This window comes from Oryctolagus cuniculus, chromosome 15 (assembly GCF_964237555.1).
Source record: "Oryctolagus cuniculus chromosome 15, mOryCun1.1, whole genome shotgun sequence".
Taxonomy (NCBI): Eukaryota; Metazoa; Chordata; class Mammalia; order Lagomorpha; family Leporidae; genus Oryctolagus; species Oryctolagus cuniculus.
In genome coordinates this window covers 72,965,258-72,988,986 of record NC_091446.1, presented here as the reverse complement: position 1 = coordinate 72,988,986, position 23,729 = coordinate 72,965,258, and the positions used below count along the sequence as shown (strand labels likewise).

Below are 23,729 nucleotides of genomic sequence, written 5' to 3'. Positions count from 1 at the left end.
TTTTACAGATGTTGTCAATGTTCAACCCCCAAATGAAATGGCATTCACAGGGAATCACAGCAAGCAGGAGCTGGGGTTCATACATTTGCTATTTTAAGTGGCTGTTAATCCTTTCCCATAGTACCGAATAGATACTTTTAGAGAGTGCAGATGGAGGGAGCACAGGATATATTTTATGATATTGGGAAATAATTCAGTACAGGACAAAAGGAGCCCATATTTTTCTCTTCTTCATGCACAAATATAGGAGAGAAGAGATATTTCTAGTCTGTAAACTTCTGGATGAGTTGATCCTTGGTCAACCTTGTTCACTATTGTATCCTCATTGCCTGAAACAATGTTTAGCACACCATAAGGGCTCAATGGATAGTGTTTTCAATGACTGAATACATTTTCTTTATGTGTGTACTTACGTGCTTTTAGAGCACCCACTAGATTGCAAATTCTTTATAGTTAGGTGCAGCAAATTCCTATCAGATCATGTTCCTCTTTGTACCCCAATTCCTTGGAATATATACATGGAAATGAGAGCATGCTCAGAAAAGCCTGTTGTTGATAAAGAAGATAATACAACCTGTTCATGAAGGACAAGGGGAGGGAGGTTGGATATTTCTTAAGAGTTTTTCTTTCTCACCTCTCACTCCTTCAAAGGACTTAAACACTCTGGCTTGCCAATTTCCTGTGTCAGGCAGTCCTGCAGGGCATGCACAGACAGTTGTTCCCTTGTTGAGTTGCATCCATGTAATGCACTGAGGGGCCCTTGTAAAGAGCCTGTTCGGCAGTGATTGAAGAAGGCCTTTGATGTACACAGTCATCTCAAGATCTCCTGGCTTGAAGACCATTGGCAAGTGGTTCTATCTTCCGGGTACCACCCTCAACTATGGATTGTACCTCTCCTGATTTCTTCTATTTAAGACTCATGTTGCATGTTTTTTTTTTTTTTAAGGATTTTATTTACTTATTTGAGAGGCAGAGCTATAGAGAAAGAGAGAGAGAAAAAGAGATCTTTCATCCACTGGTTTACTACCCATATAGCCACAATAATGGAGCTGAGCTGATCTGAAGCCAGGTGTCAGGAGCTTCTTCTGGGTCTCCCATAGGGGCACAGGGGGCCAAGCACCTGGGCCATCTTCTACTGCTATCCCAGACCATTAGCACACAGCTGGATCAGAAGAGGAGCAGCCGCGACATGAACTGGAACCCATATGGGATGCTGGTGCCACAAACAGAGGCTTAGTCTACCAAGCCATTGCCCACTGCACTGGACCCATATGTTGTTTTTAAACTTTATTAAAACCAGAACTCCAATATTGGGTTCTTGATCCACTTTAGGAATTCCTTACTACAGAAGTTGGTCCAGGGAGAGAAGAAGAATTTAGTTTTTTACTCTCAAAGTTGTTTAAAAACATTCATTGCAATGATCAATGCATTTTCACAGGACAACAGTAATCTCGAAGCATCTCTGTGAGAATCCAGTTCTTCAGAAGCCTGTAGCATGGTGCTTGCCAGGGCTTCCTCTTCCATTGTTCTGGCATGTGGTGGACTGGGAGGTATGGAACTCAAATGGACGCAGCTGAGAATAAACAGAGCGCTCTGTTGTTTCACCAAGGAGCTTGGTTCAGCTCCTTGGGTAATCACACGGCTCCTATTATGATCCCTGCAGGGTGCTAGATTCAGCAGATAGAGAGATGAGAAAGCTGCCTAACAGACAAATTAAAGGCTTAACAGGCAAACCTGATAAGAAGAATTAGACAGGTGAACGGAAAGTCACAAGCTGGTACAACTGGCCTTAAGAGGTGCACAGGAGTTCTTTATGAGGAATGATTATCTCACTATAGGGTGACTTTTCAGAGATGCTAATACTGTCTAGAGTCATGAAAAACTAGTAAGTTTTCTAGGCACTCATGATGACACAGGCATGCTGGGGAGAAGCAGTGATACATTCCGCAGCATAGGGTCCTCAAAATGCTGCCTGCTGTGGGCTAGGACCTATGCTGGTGAGACTTGAACCTCCAGGAAGTCTTCCTGGGCACCAGCAGGTGGGCAGACTAGGAACAAGCCAGGTGCCAGACCCAGCACTCAGTAGGCAATGGGGCTTTACCAAAGCATTTCTAATAACAGGTTTATATGCATTTTTGATGAATTATTATTATTAGTAGTAGTAGTAGTTATGGCTTCATATTAAATGCGGAGGTTTCTTTTATTCCAGCTAGAAATAAATGGAGTAGACATCTCAAAATTGTGTCCTCTGAAAGTAAAAGGCTGTTTATTATGCAGAAAGCAAAACAGAAAAGAAAAAAAAAACGTGACTTCAGTTCTCTAAAGCTATTACCTTTCTTGGGAGGCCAAAAACAGTGCTCAGAGTTTAGTTTTCAACAGCTCCAATTCCAGTCACTCCACTCATTAGCTGAGTGACCTTGAGAAAGTTACAAAATTACTTGGAGTAGCAGGGTCTCAACTTCTGTGAATGTATGGCAACAATATTACCCACCTCACGAGAATATTGTGACAATTAAATGAAGGGTGTGTTTTTGCCAATGTTTCCCTGCATTTAATGTTTGCCTTTCAATTTTGTTTAATATATTCTTTGATATACACATTTCTTTTAGTGGTTAAGTGTTCATTTTTACAATTTGCATCTGTAGTCTCTTTCATTACTGTTTTGGTTTAGAGCATAATTTTCCTTTCATGAGATCAAAGAGATATACCTGTAATTTCTGTTTCTTTTCTAGTTTCACTTTATACATTTAAAGGCTTAATCCATCTGAAATGTGTTTGCTAAGCGTTGTGTAATTAAAAGGAAAGCAGTTAAACTGTTTAAAAATCTGAATTGTGGTGCAGTTTATATCTAGATTCTAGTGTACCTGGGAAGGCAGTGGATTATGGCCTATGTGTTTGGGCCCCTGCCACTTGTGTGGGAGACCTGACTGGGTTCTGGGGTCCTGACTTTTGCTTGGCCCAGCCCTAGCAGTTCTGGCCATCTGGAGAATAAGTGGACGGAAGATATTTCTCTGTCCCTCTCTCTCTGTGTCACTCTGCCTTTCAAATAAGTGAAAGATAAAATCTCAAAAAAATTGTATAGAATATATATATACCATTTTTCTTTTCACAATATTCTTGTCTGTCCTGTTTTATTCATCCCCATAATCAATTTTAAAAAGAAAACACATAATTCAAGTTTTATAGTCAGAAATGTAAAGCGACTCCAAATAGATGAAAACAGACAATACAGATGAGGTTCACAGTTAATAATCTGTGTATACATTATCTATGAAGTAGAACTTCCTTAACCTTCTCCCATTAAGAGTTTGTATCATTAATAGAAAGTTTCAGAGTAGGCATGATTTCAGAGGGTATGAGGTAAAATAATGCTGTGGAGAAGGTCCATAGCTAAGAGATCTGGATTACAGGAGAATGGAACACCCAAAACCACCCAGCAATTGACCTATACACAGATATGAATGATAATACAGTTACCATGTACCAGGCACAGTGCTAAGTCAAGAAAGGCAACAAAATACAATGATTATGAGAGTGAGATTTGGATTCAGTCAGGACTTGAGTTTTAGTATTATCTACATGTAAGACTTAAGAGAATCGATAGCATTTCTGCAACAAGCAAGAGTGGCACATGAATAGAACTTGGCTTAATCCCCATCATTTGTAAGCATCATCAAATTCAACTCTCACAAAAACCATTTGAGTTTATAACCTTCTCTCTGCTGAATGAATGAGAAAAAAGAGGACCAGACATTTATTTGCTTATCGAGATTCATGCAACTGGTTAATGCTAAGCCAAGTTCAAAGTAGATTTCTCTGATAACAAAACCTCATCTCATATTTTTAATCTTTGCATCATCTTGCCTATCTCTGTTCTCACCATGCAGAAATCAGGCGTCATTTACACGTTGCAAACTGGTTTCACATTTGAGACAATTTTGTATGGTGATTAATTCAGGTATTATCTTTGGTTGATAATTTGTGCCACTGAATTTATGTGATGTGATGGTTATAGAAGACAAACTGAAGAAAGTGGTCAAAAATTGATTTGTAGATAGGGTGATCAACCACCCTGTTTGTCCAGACTCTTCTGGACATTCCACAGGCTATGTTGGCATATCCTGGCAGATGTAAAAAAAGGACAATTGTGATTCTAAAGACACCTTGGTCACCATTTGCAAATCCTCATAACTCAATGTCAACAAAAGTATTACTACAAAGATAAAATAGCTTAATGTGTGCGGCATATTTTCACTCACACAATTTTTTAATATACATAGAGACTGAGGATCAGAAAGTTTTCTAAGCTCACACAGTACAGTATGGATATCTACCAAAGACTCACACCTCTTTTTAATGAATCTGGAATTGTGGCTTGAACATCCTCTAAGCCAGGGAGTACATTATTCAGCCCATTGCAACTAACTGGAATGCACACAGAAGGGTGGACATCCTCTCCAATTCTGGCCCATAAAAATTTCACTTTTAACTCCCTGTTTGCCCAATGGAAATTGATCCTCAGAGAAACTTGAAAGCTATGTGATGAAAGTCAAACAATGGAAGGAATCTTGTTGTTGAATAAACACATTCCCATGTTTAAAATATGTGCTGATTATAACAAGTCTAGAACTCCAACTGGGGCAGAAAAAAAAACTCCATTAAAGGACAGCTGATCAGAAGCACAATTTGATTCAGCTTTGTAGAAAAATGTATTAACTGCATCTCTTGGTGGTGGGTGAAAAGGTTTGACTCTCTCCATCCAAGGTTAAGAAAGAGGATTTTCACTTGGACATCATACCTTCACAAAACAAAAAGGAATTTCAATTTGTTAGCTATGGATAACAAAAATAATAGGAATAAATTTACCAGAGGAAAATGAAACAAATTGTGTTCTGAACACTGCCAGTCAAATCCTATAGATGCTCACTGAGTTCTGCAAATGAGGATATGGTATTCACTGACAAACCCAGCTGATTCAGCAGATGCAGTGACTGTATAATCTGTCATGTTCTGGATGGACAGCCTGACTTCATAGTCGTAAACAGAATTATGTCTAACAGCCCAAGGCTAACACCCCAAACAATGAAACACACTATTATGAGTTTATAGAACAAGGCTGAGAATACTAATAATTACTTCCACCATGGCTAGGCCATAAATAGGGTTATTAGGCATCAGCGAGGATAGCAACGCTGGTTTTGCAAAACATCTCAGATCTGGGGACACTCACAGCCCAGCAGGCAAAGTGCTGGAAGAGAATATTCTGGATAAAGGACAGAAAAGACATTGGTGCTACTTATCCACAATGACTTTTCATAAGAAGAAAATTTTTTTCTGAATAGTCAAACACAAACATATACAACTCTTTAAATTATACATTTTTTTCATCCTGGATGCAATTCTTCAAAAATCAATCATGCATGTAGCTCTAGATTGTCATCCCTTTGTGAGGCAATGTATAATTCAAGTGGTCTTTGGCTCTTGGGGCAGATTTTCAAAATGTTTGATGTGTATATTGCTGAGGCACTATAGAGCTCGGAAATCCAAATGAGAAATCATGTATTCAGGATCTTGGTATAAAAGAGAGAAGCCAAAGCACACAGAGAAAAGCTGATATACATTACCTGTTAAGATTTTCTCAGCTGCTGTTATTGATTTTATTTACATTTGCTGCTATTCCTTTGAGAAACTAAACAAACTACTTGTTGAGACAAATGCAAGGCTGGCTGCTTTATTTTGTGAAATGGGAAGCAAACACCCTGGTTCCCCACGCCATCACTCCTGGGTTTTGCTAAACTGTTTGCATTTATCAGGTAAATTGTATAATGTTAATATGCGCCTCCGTGGATTCACCCTACTTTTCGCATTCACACATGATTTTTCATTTCTTTAAATACTTGATGGTCAAATCAACTGTGCTGGAGCCTTTCTAGAATCAATTCTGTACTAATTCAACCGGACAAATAATAAAATCTAGTCAATAAGAATCCACGCTTCTTGAAAGATTGCTGGGGTTCAAGTGTAGTCTTCAATAAGAGAGGTTATTTTGAGGCAAGTTGTTTAAACTCTCTGCATCTCAGTTTCTCATCTGTGAAATGGAAATCATCATTTCACCTGCCTCCAGAGAAGTCCTGAGAATTGTCTGAATTAAACTGTTTACAGTACTTAGAACACTGGCTGGGACAGAGTCAATGGTATAGGACTGCTTGCTATTTTACTATGTTCATTTTTGTCCAAAGAGAAAGAACTCATCAGTAGCTAGACAGTTAGCATGGAGAACAAGCATGCATTAGGAAAAAACACCTTGTATACTGATTCAATGATTAGACAATGTTGAGTAAAACCCCAGGGAACACACAGATCCACAGTGAGGCATGCTCACTGAGAGTGCCCATGGAAGGCAAAGCTGTGAGTGTGGCAGACCACTCAGTGGGCACTGTTCTAACCTGACATTACCTTGCGATATCTGTTGAAATTAGTAGGATTTACCAAAAGAATAATATCAAGGCAGAGGCTGATAAATGATTTTGTGTTGGTCAAATTAAATCCTCACTAATTATATCATCTGTGAATGCATTGAAAATGTGTATTTTCTTTAATTCATCTAAGCAGGAGAGGAGACACTTGGATCTATCTTACCTGAAATAAATGCAAGAATGTATGAATGGATTCACATCTTGACTTCCCTCTTTGTGAATGATTGCAATTGATGCTTTCTTCCTAATCTTCCTCAATAGCCATAGCAACCAGGGTGGCTACACCAATCCTCAGCTGAGGCAAATGCAAAGATGATTTCATCTTGGAAAATTTAGTTTCTCTTTCATTCAGGTTTCCCTTCATGAGTTACAATGCTTGCATCCCAGATCGCAGTACCTGGGTTTGACTCCTAGCTCTGGTTCCTAACCCTAGCTTCCTGTTGATGCAGATACTGGGATACAGCAGGTGCTGGATTGAGTAGTTATGTTCCTACTTGCATGTGTTCCTGGATACCAGCTTTAGCTTACCCCACGCCCGGCTGTTATAGACGTGAGAACTGATGGGAGCTCTCTTCCTCCATCTCTTCTCTCTCTCTCTCTCTCTCTCTCTCTCTCTCTCTCTCTCTCTCCCCGTGTGTATGTGTATACATGTGTATGTGTGTGTCTCCTTGCTTCTCAAACAAAACCCCGCAAACAGACCTAGTCTTTGTCTTTAAGACCTTACAGATTCTCCCTGATACCTGTCACTGATTTCCCACCCCAGCAAAATGCCCATTAGGCAGGCACTCCTGTGTGCCAGACCCCAGTTGAACTTGCATCGCCTTGGAGCAAGCTTCCTCTCCTGCCAGGGCGGTTGGCTGTTGTCCTGCCTCAGCTCACAACATCATTTGGAACATTTTCTGAGTGGCTGCTTAGGATCCAGACAGGTCCATGTATTGAGCTGCCCCAGCCCACAGGAAGAGTCCGTACTCAGGGAACTCAGTGAGGTCCTGACAGCTGCAGTGCTGCAGTTCTTTTCATTCTCCTGCTACTTTCACTATTGATTCCGTGTAAGAGGTAATTACCCACTGAATGACAGAGCGTGGGCTGTATTACTCTTGAGAAACTGCAGAGCTAAGGCTTGGCAGTTGACTTGCAGGGCAGGCAGTGGAGTTTAATACCGTTTTTCATTACTTTGTGGGTACAGATTGGATGTTTACTGATACATGCATATAAGCATAAGAGTACTATTAAACTTCCATGAGAAATGGAATTAAAAGATGAGTTCATATTGGTGCCAAAATTTTGAAATTCCTGTGAATTTTTTCTGTTTTTCATGATAAGCAGTTTTGTGAGCTTTGTGAAGAACCCTTGTGTGTGTGTGTATATATATATATATATATATAATTTTCTACCAAAGTAAACCTTTTGAAGAACCACTGTGTATGTGTATGTGTGTGTGTGCATGTGTGTTGTTAGTCTGCCATGGATTCAACCAATTGTGGATTAAAAATATTTGAAAAAAAACTTTATATGCTGGTATAGCCTCTTATATTCTTGCCATCATTCTCTGTATTATAAACAATATAGTGTAACAACTGTTTACATAGCATTTATATTGTTTTAGATATCTTAAGAAATCTAACATGATTTAAAGTATATGGAATGCAAGAGTAGATGCAAATATTATACCATTTAATATAAGAGACTTCAGCATCTGCAGAGTTGATGGTTCTCCATGGATACCAATTATGACTATCCATACACAAGTTTGAGTGTATATACAAATATACATGTTTATACGACACAGCTAAATTATGCATAATTTTAAATGTATAAAATTATCCAAACACAAGTTTATATCTAATTTTATATGTATATGTATATTTATATATGTAAAACCTCAAATCAGTAATGAAGTACCATGCCAACTGAATAAATGCTTTTTAAAAAGATTGTCAATGCATATAACATTTTGATATTAACCTCAAGTATGCACAATAAAATTTACTAAAAACTGAAAGTTTGTCATTAACAATGTCCAGAAGGAAATCACCTTCCTTGTGCAGGTAAGATCATTCTCATCTGGACTTCTGAGAAAAGGAACAGCCAAAAACGGGAGATAAATAAGATTTGGGTGTCTTAAACACAAATGGAGGGGCCGGCACTGTGGTGCAGCAGGTTAATCCTTTGCCTGTAGTGCTCACATCCAATATGAGTACTAGTTCTAGTCCCAGCTGCTCCTCTTCCAATCCAGCTCTCTGCTGTGGCATGGGAAAGCAGTAGAAGATGGCCTAAGTCCTTGGAACCCTGCATCGGCATGGGGGACCTGGCTCCTGGTTTAGGATAAACTCAACTCTGGACATTGCAGCCATTTGGGGAGTGAACCAGTGGATGGAAGACCTTTCTCTCTGTCTTTCCCTCTCACTGTCTGTAACTGTGTCTCTCAAATAAATAAATAAATTTAAAGAAACACAAATGTAAAACTTCTAAATGTTTTTAATCTTCAAAACTTAAGTGTATTATGAATATCTATAAGTTGTCAGCATCTCAAAGGTAGGGGCCATACCTTGCTAGTCATACCAGGCTCAGTTCCTGTTTCACAGAATTCTGTCAATGGATTTGAGGAATTAAGAATGAAGAACTTTAAAAAATATTAAACATACACATATACACACATGTGTGTACATATATATGTGTGTATACATACAATATATGTATACATACAATATACATACAATATATGTGTGTGTACACACACACACGTATATGTCTTAGAACCCAGCCCAAACAGGATTTCTTTTCCCCAGTGTTTTATTTCTAATTAATTTCAACTTTCCTAGAGGTTGCACAAAGGCAAAGCTACAGGGAATGAATACTTGGAACATACTGAAAGTTATTTTCCTCTTCAGGAAAATCACATGTGTACTACCAATATACCTTTCACTGGCCAGATTTTAAAAATGTCTTCAGTAGTAGATTGATTTGATGGCTGTGGATATCCCCTCTCCCACTCCCAAGCACTGACCTGAATTCTTCGGTAGCTGCAAATTTCAGGGGGGATGCCCATTTCTGGAAGAAATATCTTGAGGAAAGTAGATGACCTTTGCATGTGTCCTCTGCTTCTGACTAAAAGAAATGTTCTCAACACCATTCATCTTTCACCTCTCAAATAAGCCTATCTTATCATCACTCAAAACTTGTAAGGCTGGACGGAATTCTATCTGTTGAAAGGAAATCTATATAGGCTAAGTCTTGTGCCAGGTGGGACTATACAGGCCTGAGTGTGATGTGAAGACCTGCCATTCAGATTTGGCACAGAAGAAAATCCTAGGGCTTGCTGATGCTCATTAAACAACTCTCCATCCACTAGAATACCGGGGAAACTTAAACCTTTCTGACAGGGAGATGCTGAACACCTCCAGAGTTTCATAGCATTTTTGCAATTTTTAACCCAACAACTAATTAGAGAGCAATACAGTTGTCACATAGATTACAAGAACAAAGAAACATCCCTGATACTAAAGATATGAAAGTCATAGGTGTGTGTGTGTGTGTGTGTGTGTGTGTGTGTGTGTTCAGGGATGGGAAGAGTGGATAGGAAGAGGAAATGCACATAGTATCTTGAGGCATTCTGACTTAGGAAAGTATCATAAAAAAACACAAAAGTAAAACTTTTGGAATCCATCTATCCTTGATTCATTCATGCACCTGTTCACCACATAGATAATTATTAGACACCCATTTTATGCTCACATGATGCTGGCTTTAAATCTGGTTTCTGCTCTCAGGGAAGAAAGCACAAGGTTCTGTCACTGAGAAAGATGCTCAAGCTGATAGTTGGAGTTTCAGTTGGGTAAATGTTAAAGTAGAATTGTTAATAAAGAGCATTTGGAGCACGGGGAAAGATGTAATCTTATCAGGCTGGGATGCGAGGGAAATTTTCTCAGAGATGCTGACTTTGAGCTGGGTCATGAGCAGGAGAGAGCAGAATCGGGTGGAGGGCTGGAGTTGGTGGCCTGGGACAGTGGATGAAAAGGCTTAGCATCACAAGTGACAGCCCAGTATTAGGAATGCTGGTAATGTGAGTAAGGATATGAATCTGAGTTTAAGCGTCTGATTGTTGATGACTGAAGATGCTTATTAGAGTTATGTAGCTGGACTTCAGATACTAAAGTAACTTGAATGTAAACTTAAGAAGGAATTTATTCCATATTCACTCAATGTAGTGAAATGAGACTTTTTATTAGGTTCATGTGGTCATCTGGAGAATGTATTGGAGAGAATCAAATCTGTGAAATGGATGTGAGAGCAGTTCAGAAGGAATTTGACCGAACTTACACAGAGAGGAGGAGAGAAAAACCTAGCTCTCAAGCACAAGTGTAGAGTACAGAATTAGGAAGTCGTGGTGTCTGAGTGCTATGACAGATGGAAGAGGAATCAAAAATATCTCCTATGCTTTCACCTGAGGAAGTACTTGGATGTCTACACCAACAAACAAGCCAGGGCAGGCAGCAGGAGGTTTTTAATGAGAAACGTAGTTCCATTTTAGATACCACAAGATCTCTAAGTGGCAGACCCTTCTCTACATGGACCTAGAGTGACAAACATCCTGCTGTCAAGTAAATCACAAAGCTCAGTCTTAACTGTCACAAAATAGAAGATATATAAGTAAATCAGGTAATTGTGGATGCCTTTAGGTGAGCAATGCGCTTCCACAGTATCGTGATTTCCTACTGTCTCATTCAAATGTTTAGGTCCTTATGGGCACGTGAACAGGCCACCCCAGGGTTAATACCACTGCCTGTCTCTACTAGCCATACATATACTTGGGAGTCATGTTCTAAGGAAGCTCTAATAATGAGAATCAGTTCTCTAACTCTGGGAGAATGTGAAGACTGGCAAAGGAAATCAGCTTGGGAACAGCCTCTTTAGAGTTTGTGCTAAAATATGAAGGAACTTACACCTTCCAAGTGCATTGTGTGTTGGAATTAGTGGATATTAATTACCATCTCACCTGTCTATACAGCATGGCTTTTTAAATTAAATCAGGGCCTTTATTCTTAAATATTTGATCAGCCTATACAACATTTATTACTTTACAATATATGCATTCAGATCACTGCTTATGAAAATGCATTTCTGTTGGTTTTGCATTAGGAACATTACCTAAAAAGTCTGATAATAAGATCAGTCAAGGATTTGACCTCTAGTACTCTTTATCATAAACACTTGGAAGAGAAAATGTGGGAAAAGATACATAGAAACAGGTTCTCTTTCACTTTTTTAACATGTTTTGACAATATTCATATTTTCAGTAAAATCTTTTCTGTTTCCATGTTCTGAACGTGTCTTGAAGCTTTCAAACCTATTTTGCCTTCTGCCTTGGACAGTTCTAGTATCTCTATATGACTGGTATCTTCTAATTGATTTTTTGCTTGTTTGTTTGTTTATTAAAGATTTATTAATTTACTTGAAAGGCAGAGTTACAGAGAGAGAAAAGAAGAGACAAAAAAAGAGATCTTCCATCTGGTGCTTTATTCCACAAATGGCTGCAATGGCTCCGGCTGGGCCAGGCCTAAGTCAGGAGCCAGGAGCCAGGAGTCAGGAGTCAGGAGCCAGGAGCCAGGAGCCAGGAGCTACTATTTTTTTTTTTAAGATTATTTATTTATTTGAGATGTAGAGTTACAGACAAAGAGAGGGAGAGACAGAAAGGTTTCTCATCAGCTGGTTCACTCCCTAAATGGCTGCTGTAGCTGGGCCGATCCTAAGCCAGAGCTTCCTCAGGTCTTCCTTGTGGGTACATTGCACATTGAATTGGGCCATTTTCTATTACCTTCTCAGGCCATAACAGAGAGCTGGATTGGAAGAGGAGCAGCCAGGACACGAACTGGTGCCCATATAGGATGCTGGCACCGCAGGCAGCAGCTTTACCAGATCTGCCACAGTGCCGGCCCCCAGGAGCTTCTTCTAGCTCTCCCACATGGGTGCAGGGGCACAAGGACTTGGGCCATTTTCTGCTGCTTTCCCAGGTGCATTATCAGGGAGCTGGATTGTAAGTGGAGGAGCTGGGACCCATGGGATGCCAGCGCTGCAGGCAGAAGCTTAACCTTCTACACCATAGCACTGGCCCCTTTCTCATTGTTCTTGCCCAGCCAAGCCTAAACCAGAAGGCTCTCCCATCCCCCTTCCACCCATAATCTTGTCATTTTCTATCAGTGTATGTTTTTTTGCATTAACAGCCCCAAGATAAATTATATTTTAGTTGTTTGTCAATTGTCTTTCTCAGTCCGCAGACTAAAGCTCATGATTTCTCTGAATTTCTTATTCTTCAACTGTATCAGAATAACTCTTAAAGAATGAACAAGTTAATTTTCTGGAGAAGGAAGACAGCCAATGGTGATAGACTTCCATTTCTTTCATGTCTTAGCTGGAATACTTTCCTTTGGAAAAGGGTAGGTTGATTCTTTCCTTTGGCTAACAATTTTCAGGAAAATGGGAATGTTCCCTACTATCCTCCAAAGGTGATGAATTTACCTCTTACATGTCTTCATAAAGAAGCCACCATAGATGAAGTTTGTCTTTGAAACATCGCAGTGATTATCCAGAGCTGGGAGACAATTAGCCCAGGTCAAGAACCAGGAGCCAGAAAACAGCCATCACCTCTCTGCTGAAGCCTTGCTCAGTTTTTCATCCAGAATTACATCATCCTTCCCATGTACACTCTCGGCATTTTGCATATATTTCTATTGACATATTTGTTGGAATAACACAGAGCAGTGGTTAAAAGCATGAGCTGAGTGGTACTGAGAGACAACACTGGGTTAAACCTGGGCTTGCCATTTACTACTGGAGTCTTAACCAGGTTACTAAGGTTCTTGGAATTTCAATGATCTTATCTGAGAAAGGTTGTTAAAAGGGTTGATGAGATAATTGGCGTAAATTGTTTTTCAATGTGCATCACACTGTACATTTTCAAAAATGTTACTCTACACTATTATAATTATTTACATCTAACATCTTGATGAATTATGAATATCTAAAATACAGGAGACATAGTTATTCATTTTTACCACCTAAAACAATAATAGGTGTTCAACATATATTAACTACATGAGTGACAACTCAGTCAACCCAGGCTAGTGGTTTCATCCTGAACTACTTTTTTTTTTTTTTAAAAAGATTTTGTTTATCTATTTAAAGGGCAGAGTTACAGAGAGCAAGGGAGAGATAGAGAGAAAGATCTTCCATCTTCTGGTTCACTCCCGACATGGCTGCCATGGCTGGAGGGGCCATTCTAAACTGCTAATACTTTGTAGTAGTGAGACACCAAGTAGGATATTACAGGAAAGGGAAAAATCCAAGAGGATCTCTTGGATCCTAGTATCACAGAAGTTGTCCCAGGGCTCTCTTTTTCCTTTTGCTTCTCACTCCTTTCAGTTCTACAAATTTGCTGTTTAAAACTCACCTTGTGATGTATAACCCTGTCTTCTCTGGGTATCATATTCGACTCTAAATGTCAGGGAGATATGTGAAAGTTAAAGTTATTCCAACACTACTGAGCGCTCCACAGGTGATTTATTATTCCAGTGACTTGTCTCCCTCTAAGGAAAGACACACGGAGTCCAATTACAAAAACTTCCAGTACGGCCTAGAACAGCACACTCAGCTGGCGGAAGCAGGCCTGTCAGATGTCAGTTCTACGCACATGCTCCCAGGTGTGTCCTTTTTCATAGCAAATTCGCAGAGAAGTAGGATCTTTGATATCGATGGTCCCCACTAGAAGCCTTTACTCTTTGTTTTTGATATAATGATTCTGGACTACTGAATTTGATAGTCTAAAGACTACCTTTTCCCATAAGTGACACTGAGCTTTAAAACTGAAGTAAAACCTAAGAGTGTGAAGACCATGCTACCAGCTCCTCTCACTTCAGACCCTGTGGGGTTTCCTTGGTTACTTAAATGCGCCATGATCCTTCCTGAGTGTGGTCCTTTGTTCATATTATTGCTCCTGTCTTGATACCTCCCTCTCTCTCATGCACATGCTCTTTCTCTCTCATCCATACTGTCCTTTTTCTAGTTAGCTCTTCTTGACACTTCAGATCCTTGTGAATGTATCCTTACCTCCTGAGACCAGGACATAGCACTTAGTGTGTGTGTGTGTGTATGTGTGTATACATATACATACATACTATACCATAGTACTTATATAAATGTGTATATATATATACACACACATACACATATATACTATACCATAGTACTTATTTTTTTTAAAGATTTTATTTATTTATTTGAGATGTAGAGTTACAGACAGTGAGAAGGAGAGACAGAGAGAAAGGTCTTCCTTCTGTTGGTTCACTCCCCAAATGGCCACAATGGCCAGAGCTGGGCCATCTGAAGCCAGGAGCCAGGTGCTTCTTGCCCATCTCCCATGTGGGTGCAGGGGCCCAAGCACTTGGGCCATCTTCCACTGCCTACCCGGGCCACAGCAGAGAGCTGGACTGGAAGAGGAGCAACCAGGACTAGAACCGGCACCCATATAGGATGTAGCCCCTGAAGCAGAGGATTAACCTACTGTGCCACAGCGCCACCCTCTATACCATAGTACTTATATAAGTACTCAAAACCCACATTTCAGTTTGCAATTGCATTTACTAGCATGGCTGACTGGGCTTCCATCTCCCTACTCCATTAGTAAGCTTCATAATGCTGAGACTAAGATGCTTGTTGTGCTCGTAGCACTGACTACTGTCTCTCGCGCAGAATCCACATATATATGGATTTGTATATGGAAAGCCAGATGAAAAGGTACCAAAGAATCAGGAAGAAAGGGAAGTAACATGCATCAATCACTTACTAAAGCTAAGCCAGGAACCAGAAGAATGAATGTCAATACAGATTCTCTCCTACAATCTTCACTTTAACCAACACGGAGGCACCATTTACAAATAGGGAAACTGGAACTCAAAGATGTGAGTCATTGAACACACTACCAATCTCAGAATAGCAGGTGTTAGAACTCAATTATCCAACTCAGCAAACAGAATAACATTGTGAGGGTCAAGAACCTCTGCTCCCATTGAAGGATTTTGGTGAAAACTTGCTAATACCCTCAGAGTTTAGTAACAGAGTCTTTTGGTGTCTATGGTTAGTCCTGACCTCTGGCTATGTGTGAACCTGACAATATGGTTAAAGATTTTCTTTGGATTTCAAAGTAATTTAGTTCCTTTCCAGGTCTTTCTCTTGTTATTGATACAGCACTGGTTTTCCCCATTGAAGATCCAATTTCATTTCTTCCCGTGATGAAGACTTGCAGGATTCTCTTCCAACTCCTGTGTGACTACAGCATTCAATCTCAACACCACACACCTCCTCATTTTTCCTTGAGAACCAAGAAGTCCACTGAGCTGTCCAGTCCCTGATACAAAGTACTGACCTCTATGGAAACATTAATACATGTGAAAGTGAAGATTCAGGACACATAAGTGATTATCAAGTTCACAGAAATACTAAGAGTCCCTGGGGTTGAAACTCCTTCTGACCCCAAGTCCAGTGTTGTTTTTACTGCATTCCAGCACAAGTCCCAAGGACAGGAATCTGCTACCAACATTGGTTTTTGTGAAATCATTTAAATGTATATTCCATTTGTAAAACAGATACGCAAATATGAGAACCTTTGTATATTTTATTCTGTTTTTTTTTTTTTAACTTAACATCTATTTCTCTCCTTGATGCCAGCAAAATATTCATTTTATAGCCCTTTTTCTTTGGGCTTCAGCAAAATAACCATTGTGTAGATAAAAATATCCCTTGTGAGGGTTGACAAAATTACTCTAGGATTTAAACCCAACTTTAAAAAAAAAAAAAGATTAATTGCTTATCTGCCATACCTTAGAAAATTCACAAATGTCTAAATTCAAAGGGATTTGTTCTGTCTTTATATGACCTGAAGTCACATGATTTTCTGGGAAGAAGTCCAAACTATGTGCACATTTTCTAAACTTTAGCTGAGTCAGCAGATAATTCACAAAAGTCAGCAATGACCACAGTAAACAACAAAACTGCCATTTTAATCACTCTTGAAATTTAAAATATATTTGCAACACAGGCTCAATAATTAGAGTGAGACAATTTGCAAAAGCTAAGTTTTTTTTGTAATTTACTATAGAATTCAGCACATAAATTTTATGAATGCACATGCTAGATTCCCAACCACTGCCAAGGGACCTATTCTCTTGAAAATAAGTGGATTACAGGTAAATTGACTGCATTGGTTCAAAGCTGACTCAAACATTCAGGGAAAAGATACCATTTCCACAAAGCTATTTCTAAATCGGGTTACAGAAAAAGATATTGACAACATATACTTGCCTCCGAATCCCAATTATCATAATGAACATGTTTTACTTCAAAATCTCTGAGAGAAAGTGTCAAAGTAATCCAAAGAAACATAAGAGAGGAAATTAAGGAAATAAAAAAAACTCATTAATAAAGAAAAGCATATACATAATATAAAAATAAATAAAACTGAAAGGTGATCATTTGAAAAGAAAGAGTGAAACAGGCAAACTCCTGGCAAAGTTTATTATTTTAAAAAATGAGAGGAGCAAAAATATACATGTACACAGAAGAGATGTTCATGAAAATTACAAATTAGTTATTAACAAATTTGGTTGCAAAATAATAGAAATTCTAGAAGGAGAATCTTAAGAGAATTTAATGTCCTGACGTCTAATATGGAAAAAAAGTAGAGAATTTGAACAATTAAATGATGACAGAAAAGATGGGAAGATAATCTTCCATTATGAAGTGGCCAAAGATCAGGTGTTTTTCCAGATATACCGTAATGACCTTAATACCCTAAAACAAGAGAGTATACCTATTGCATAATATGTCAAAAACAATGATTTGTAAGGTTCTCAAACATACTTTATAAAATATAAACAAGCAATAACAAAACTTACAATAGCCAAACCTACTAAGCTGAATATAAACAGAATATTATATGACAATTTCTTGTACCATGAACACAGAATTCAAAATTAATCTGGTTTCATAAGAATAACACCTGGAATATGTTAGAAACAGTTACAAGTAGACAAAGATGGAATACAGCACAGAGCTCACTGTCAGAAAGCAGGAAACATATTGATTGAAGGGAATTAATAACCCAATCATTGTCTGGCCAATGTCAGGAGCCACCCATGACCACAAGGGGAAAAAAAAAAGTCTGTGAACTCTTGAAAATGTAAATATCATTAAAGATGAAAACAGGAAGCAGGCAGTAACAACAAATGGGGAGGGCGGTGTTGCGGAAGCAGCTTGACTTAGAGAGTTGGCATACTGTTTTATTTAAAACATATAGTTAATAAATAATGCTCCATTTATAGACTAGCCTTTGAGGCCAGCGCTGTGGCATAGTGGGTTAAGCCTACGCCTGCAGCACTGGCATCCCATATGGGCACGAGTTAGCATCCCAGCTGCTTTTCTTCTGATCCAGCTCTCTGCTATGGCCTGGGAAAGCAGCAGAAAATGGCCCAAGCCTTGGTCCCCTGTTCCTGCATGGAAGACCCAGAAGCAGTTTCTGGTTCCTGGTTCCTGGCCTCAGATCAGCCCAGTTCTGGCTGTTGTGGCCATGTGGAGAGTGAACCAGTGATGGAGGACATTTCCGTCTGTCTCTCCCTCTCTCTGTCTGTAACTCTGGCTCTCAGATAAATAAATAAAATTTTTTTAAAAAAAGATTTAAGACTGGCCTTTATGTACTCTGCCTCAGAGTTCATGCAGCAAGAATCTGTATTCATAGGCTATTTGCTGAAAACAGATGGAACTGTTTATGTCACAGTTTTCTGATATGGTGATACCAGTGGTGTAATTAAGAAGCTAGACTCCAACAGTCAAACATATGAGGAAAGCAGGGGACTTTGGAAAGGCCCAGTCTAGACAGTTACAGCCAGGTGTAGGTTCTCAGTGCATATCCCAGGAAGAACTGAGAAAGCCATGTCTCTCACTACACTGACTTCAGAATTTTCCAAAAATAAGAGGTAAAGTTGAAACAGAGTTATAAACAGGTACAAATTGAAGTCCCTCCCAATAAAATAACAGAATTCAATTAACTGCAAGTAGAGGCAAGCATTGCAGCACAGCGGGTTAAAACACCACCCACAGTGCCAGCATCCCCTGGCTGCTCCATTTTAATCCAGCTCCCTGCTAATGCACCTGGGAAAGCAGCAGAGGAGGGCCCCAGTGCTTGGGCCCCAGCCACCTACACGGGAGATCTGAATGGAGTTCATGGCCCCTGGCGTTGGTCTGGCCACGCCTCAGCCATTGCAGCTGTTTGGAGAGTAAATTAGCAATGAAAGATCTTTCTCCTCCCTCCTTCTCTCCCTCCCTCTCACTCCCTCCTCTCTCTCTTTTTCTCTCTCTCCCACCCAACCCCTCACTCTCACTCTCGCTCTCGCCATAACTCTGCCTTTCAAATAAATAAAATGTTTTAAAAAAATAAAAGGGGAAAATGACCTAACTAAAAAATATGAACAAGGAATTTGAATAAATACATCTCCAAAGAAAATACACAAATGACCAATAAGCATATTATGAAAAGATGCTCAAGGTTATCAGCCATTAAAGAAATATACATCAAAATGACAGTAAGTATCACATCATATACAATAAGATGATTAATATCAAATAGGATACAATAATAGGTTTCGATAAGGATATAGAGAAAATAGCCCCCTCATTCTTTTGCTAGTGGTCTTGTGAAATGATACAACCAGTTTGGAAAGCAGTGGAACAGTTGTTCAAGGTGTTAACCACAGGTTTACCATGTGATTCAGCAATTCCGTCCCTAAGCAAATGCCCAAAAGAACATAAAATACATTCCCCCCCCCAAACAAAATTGTGTATTAAAAGGTTCCTAGAAGAATTATTCATAAGTCAAAAAGTAGATACAACTCAAATGTCTATCAACTAGTGAATGAATAAATAAAGCAAACACGTCATGTAATTCAATTTATAATGAAACAGTCCAGATTAGGCAAATTTATTGATACAATAGTTATATTATTGGTTCCAGCAGATGGAGCATGGATGACTACGGACTGTTAAGAGGTATGAAGTTTCGGGGCCGGCGCCGTGGTGCACTAGGTTAATCCTCCACCTGCAGCGCCGGCATCCCATATGGGTGCCAGTTCTGCTCCCGGTTGCTCCTCTTCTAGTCCAGCTCTCTGCTATGGCCTGGGAAAGCAGTGGAGGATGGCCCAAGTGCTTGGGCCCCTGCACACGCATGGGAGACCAAGAAGAAGCTCCTGGCTCCTGGTTTTGGATCAGTGCAGCCCCGGCCGTTGCGGCCATTTGGGGAGTGAACCAACAGAAGGAAGACCTTTCTCTCTGTCTCTCTCACTGTTTGTAACTCTACATCTCAAATAAATAAATAAAATCTAAAAAAAAAAAAAAGAGGGGCCGGCATTGTGACTCACTTGGCTAATCCTCCACTTGCAGTGCCAGCACCCCAGGTTCTAGTCCAGGTTGGGGCGCTGGATTCGGTCCCGGTTGCTCCTCTTGCAGACCAGCTCTCTGCTGTGGCCTGGGAGGGCAGTGGAGGATGGCCCAGGTCCTTGGGCCCTGCACCCGCATGGGAGACCAGGAAGAAGAACCTGGCTCCTGGCTTTGGATCGGTGCAGCGCGCCAGCCATGGCGGCCATTTTGGGGGTGAACCAAAGGAAAAGGAAGACCTTTCTCTCTGTTTCTCTCTCTCACTGTCTAACTCTGTCTGTCAAAAAAAAAAAAAAAAAAAAAAAGGTGTGAAGTTTCTTTGGGGGTGATGAAAATATTCTAAAATTAAACAGTGGTGATGCTTATACAACTTTGTGAACATAATAAACACCCTTAGTTTCCATATTCAAAAGGAAATTTCATGGTATGATATGATACCATGTTTCTCAATGAAGATCTTTAAAAAGTATTCTTAAAAGGAAGCATCATAATTTCATGAAATGTTCATAACAGTAACTACTGTTTCTTTTGTGTTGTTTTCCACATATAAGATTGAGAGGGAAAAACGTCATTTTGGTCAAATTCAGTTTGAATATTCACTCTAAGTTTCCACTCAGTCAAATGATTGATCAACTAGAGTTTTAACTTCCTCCAGAAATAAGCAAGCATAGCAAGAATGCATCAACATCTGAACAGTTACTTATTCTAAACTTACTCCCAATGCATACAGCGCAGTCCTCTTTCTTCAGTCATTAGGTATATGTGATTATAATCATATCACCATATATTCCAAATCATTTTAAGCCAACATGCTAGCAGATTCAGATTGCTTCTCTGATGAACTCTGGTGGTTTATTAATAAAATGACATTTTCCTAAGACAGTTTAAATTTATGACTCAATTATCTTAAATACAGTGCTATATTGATACTGAGTTCATATATATTTGTGTCAGACATCAGAAAAGCAATATTAAATGATAAGCCAACATGTTTTTCTAGAAATTGATTCTTAGTCCATAAATGATTCTACTTTAACAGAATTCTGTTGATACATACAACCTCTTCACTATTAATGAATTTTCACTCATCGAAAAGTACCTACCATAAGTCTGATTACTAAATGTAGCAAAACTACATGGGTTAAGTAACAAACAAAACTGTATTTGCATATTTGATTTATCTCCAAATTACTAACAACCCAAATATAATGTACATGATTCATGTACTGAGTTTACTTAGGGTAGAAAATCTACTCATACATTGAATATGCCATTCTCAGCAAATTATGACCACAAATCTGCCATTTTTAATTGACAATCTTCACCCAAGCATAGAAATATTAGAGAGCAAAGCTGCCTTAGTCATCTAGCACTTCCAAACGTAAACATATTGGTTATCTATAGCATTTCCAGAACACTGACACACTGTGTATTAACACTGTTATTGCTAAACCCCAAGTTGAAAACAAGAATTTAGAAAAACCAAACCATGTGTTATCAGTGCTTTTGGATCAGCACTTTGGTCATTGCTTACTTTCCCTGGCTGGGAGGCATATACAGCACTGATGATAATCAATAATAAATATTTAAGATATGACAGATGATCTTTTTTGTTGACATTCATATAAGCATTTTGCAAAGGACATAAAGCAGAATATTAGGACTATGCAGTTATCTGTTGGAAATTAACAGGGAGTATTCAAAGTCCAAGCAATCTGAGAATCACCACACATTAGATTCCCTCCTTTGAAGGTCAAAGTGCACATTAATTCATTTCAAGTTCTCAAAATCCACTCTAGCGGGAATCCTGTTTAAGCCCATTTAACTGAGCTTTTATCAAATATATATGATAACATGAACTATTCTGATTTGTTTCTAACTTTTGCTATCATCTTCTCCAAAATGAAGTATCTTACACTACTCTAAGCTCTTGTTTGGTCCATGAGAGGCAATGATAAGCTTCTACTGACTGAATGAACAACCACAATGCCTAAAGAAGTACATGAAGATCACAGATAGACAAATAAATAAAGGGAGATGCCATGCTCAAGATTCTCTGTGGCACTATCTCAGCCAAAGAACCACACATAGCCTGCATATAATTAACTTCTTGGAAGCAAAGGTGTCTACAGTACCTTCTGGCTCCCAAGCAGACCATGCAGCACATTTGGATGGCATGGTTTAATGTTTTCCTCCTACAATTTTGAAGTTAAATTGACCATTGCTAGGATGACAAGACCCAGAAGGAATTCAGTTTCAGAAAAGTTCCACGTGCTCTTTTCCAGAAAGATTAAAACTGCCCAAAGGGAGAAGGAGTTACTGTCTGAATGTCACAAAGCATTAGTTACAGGTTCAGGGAATACTTTCACTAATTTAAAAGAGCAAGCAGACAGAACAGGAGCTAAGCCCGCTTACCATCCTGACTTGCAGCCAAGAAAAGAAATAAACATAAGTGGGAAGATAAAACTTCACTAAGTAGCGCTGAATAAGTACTACAGAAGCATTTGGGAAACTCAGTTTTTACAGGTGTACAGCATCTAGCCATTTAGCCTTACATCACCTGGGAGCTGATCTGGGGCTCTTACATCACAGCCTTTGTTTTTTTTAAAAGAGTGCAAATACTTTAATAATTTTCCATTTGGGCCAGTTCCAAAAGCTCCGATATGATATGGAAAGATCACAACATTGTTACTACAGAGTTGTCGTCTCTGTTCTCTCCTATATAATAACTAGCAAGAATTAATCGATCCTGACGTAGCATCTCCTTCTAGAAAAGACTTCCAAGTTTTCCCCAAGTATCAAAGCCACCGTTAATTGGAAATTCAAGTCTGATGATGTCACGCTCAAGTTTCTGATCTTTGAGAAAGATGCTGTTATTTATTTTGCATGTGCTAGAACTAGTGAGAGTTTGTTCATGAATAACTTGTATTTTTTAAGTTCAGCAATAATCACCTTTTTGCATATGCAATGTTAGTTTTTTATGATTTTTTTTTATTTGAAAGGCAAAATGACAGAGTGAGAGCATCAAAGAAAGAAAGAATTCTTTTATCTTCTGGTTCAGTCCCCAAATGGCTACAACAGCCAAGGTTGCACCAGGCCACAGTCACGAGCCATCAGGTTCTCCCACTTGGGGAGCAGAGGCACAAGTACTTGAGCTATTATCTGTTGTTTTCCTAGGCAGGGAGCTGGATTAGAAATGGAGCATCTGGGGGCCGGCGCCATGGCTCACTAGGCTAATCCTCCACCTGCGGCGCCGGCACACCGGGTTCTAGTCCTGGTCGGGGTGCCGGATTCTGTCCCGGTTGCCCCTCTTCCAGGCCAGCTCTCTGCTGTGGCCAGGGAGTGCAGTGGAGGATGGCGCAAGTGTTTGGGCCCTGCACCAGCATGGGAGACCAGCAGAAGCACCTGGCTCCTGGCTTCGGATCAGCACTGTGCACCGGCTGCAACACAATGGCCGCAGCGGCCATTGGAGGGTGAACCAATGGCAAAAGGAAGACTTTTCTCTCTGTCTCTCTCACTGTCCACTCTGCCTGTCAAAAAAAAAAAAAAATGGAGTGTCTGGGATATGAACCAGTGCTCTGATATGGGATGCTGATGTTGCAGGCAGCAGCTTAGCACACTGTGCCACAAAACAAGTCCCAACTTGATGAGTTTTACACACATAAAGATTCATGGGACTATCAGCAAAAACAGAACACCAGAAAGAATCCCTTTATTCCTCATGCTGTACTTCTAACAACCTCACCTTCCCACATTGTCCAGCTTTCCTTTCAGGGT

The 23,729-nt window shown here is 39.5% G+C and overlaps 1 protein-coding gene across 8 annotated transcripts in view; it reads right to left on the bottom strand.

Annotated features, from left to right (window-relative positions):
- The window catches only part of NRG3 (neuregulin 3), a 1,153,291-nt gene that overhangs the window by 541,934 nt on the left and 587,628 nt on the right, over positions 1-23,729 (bottom strand). The gene's annotated exons all lie outside the window — the stretch shown is intronic.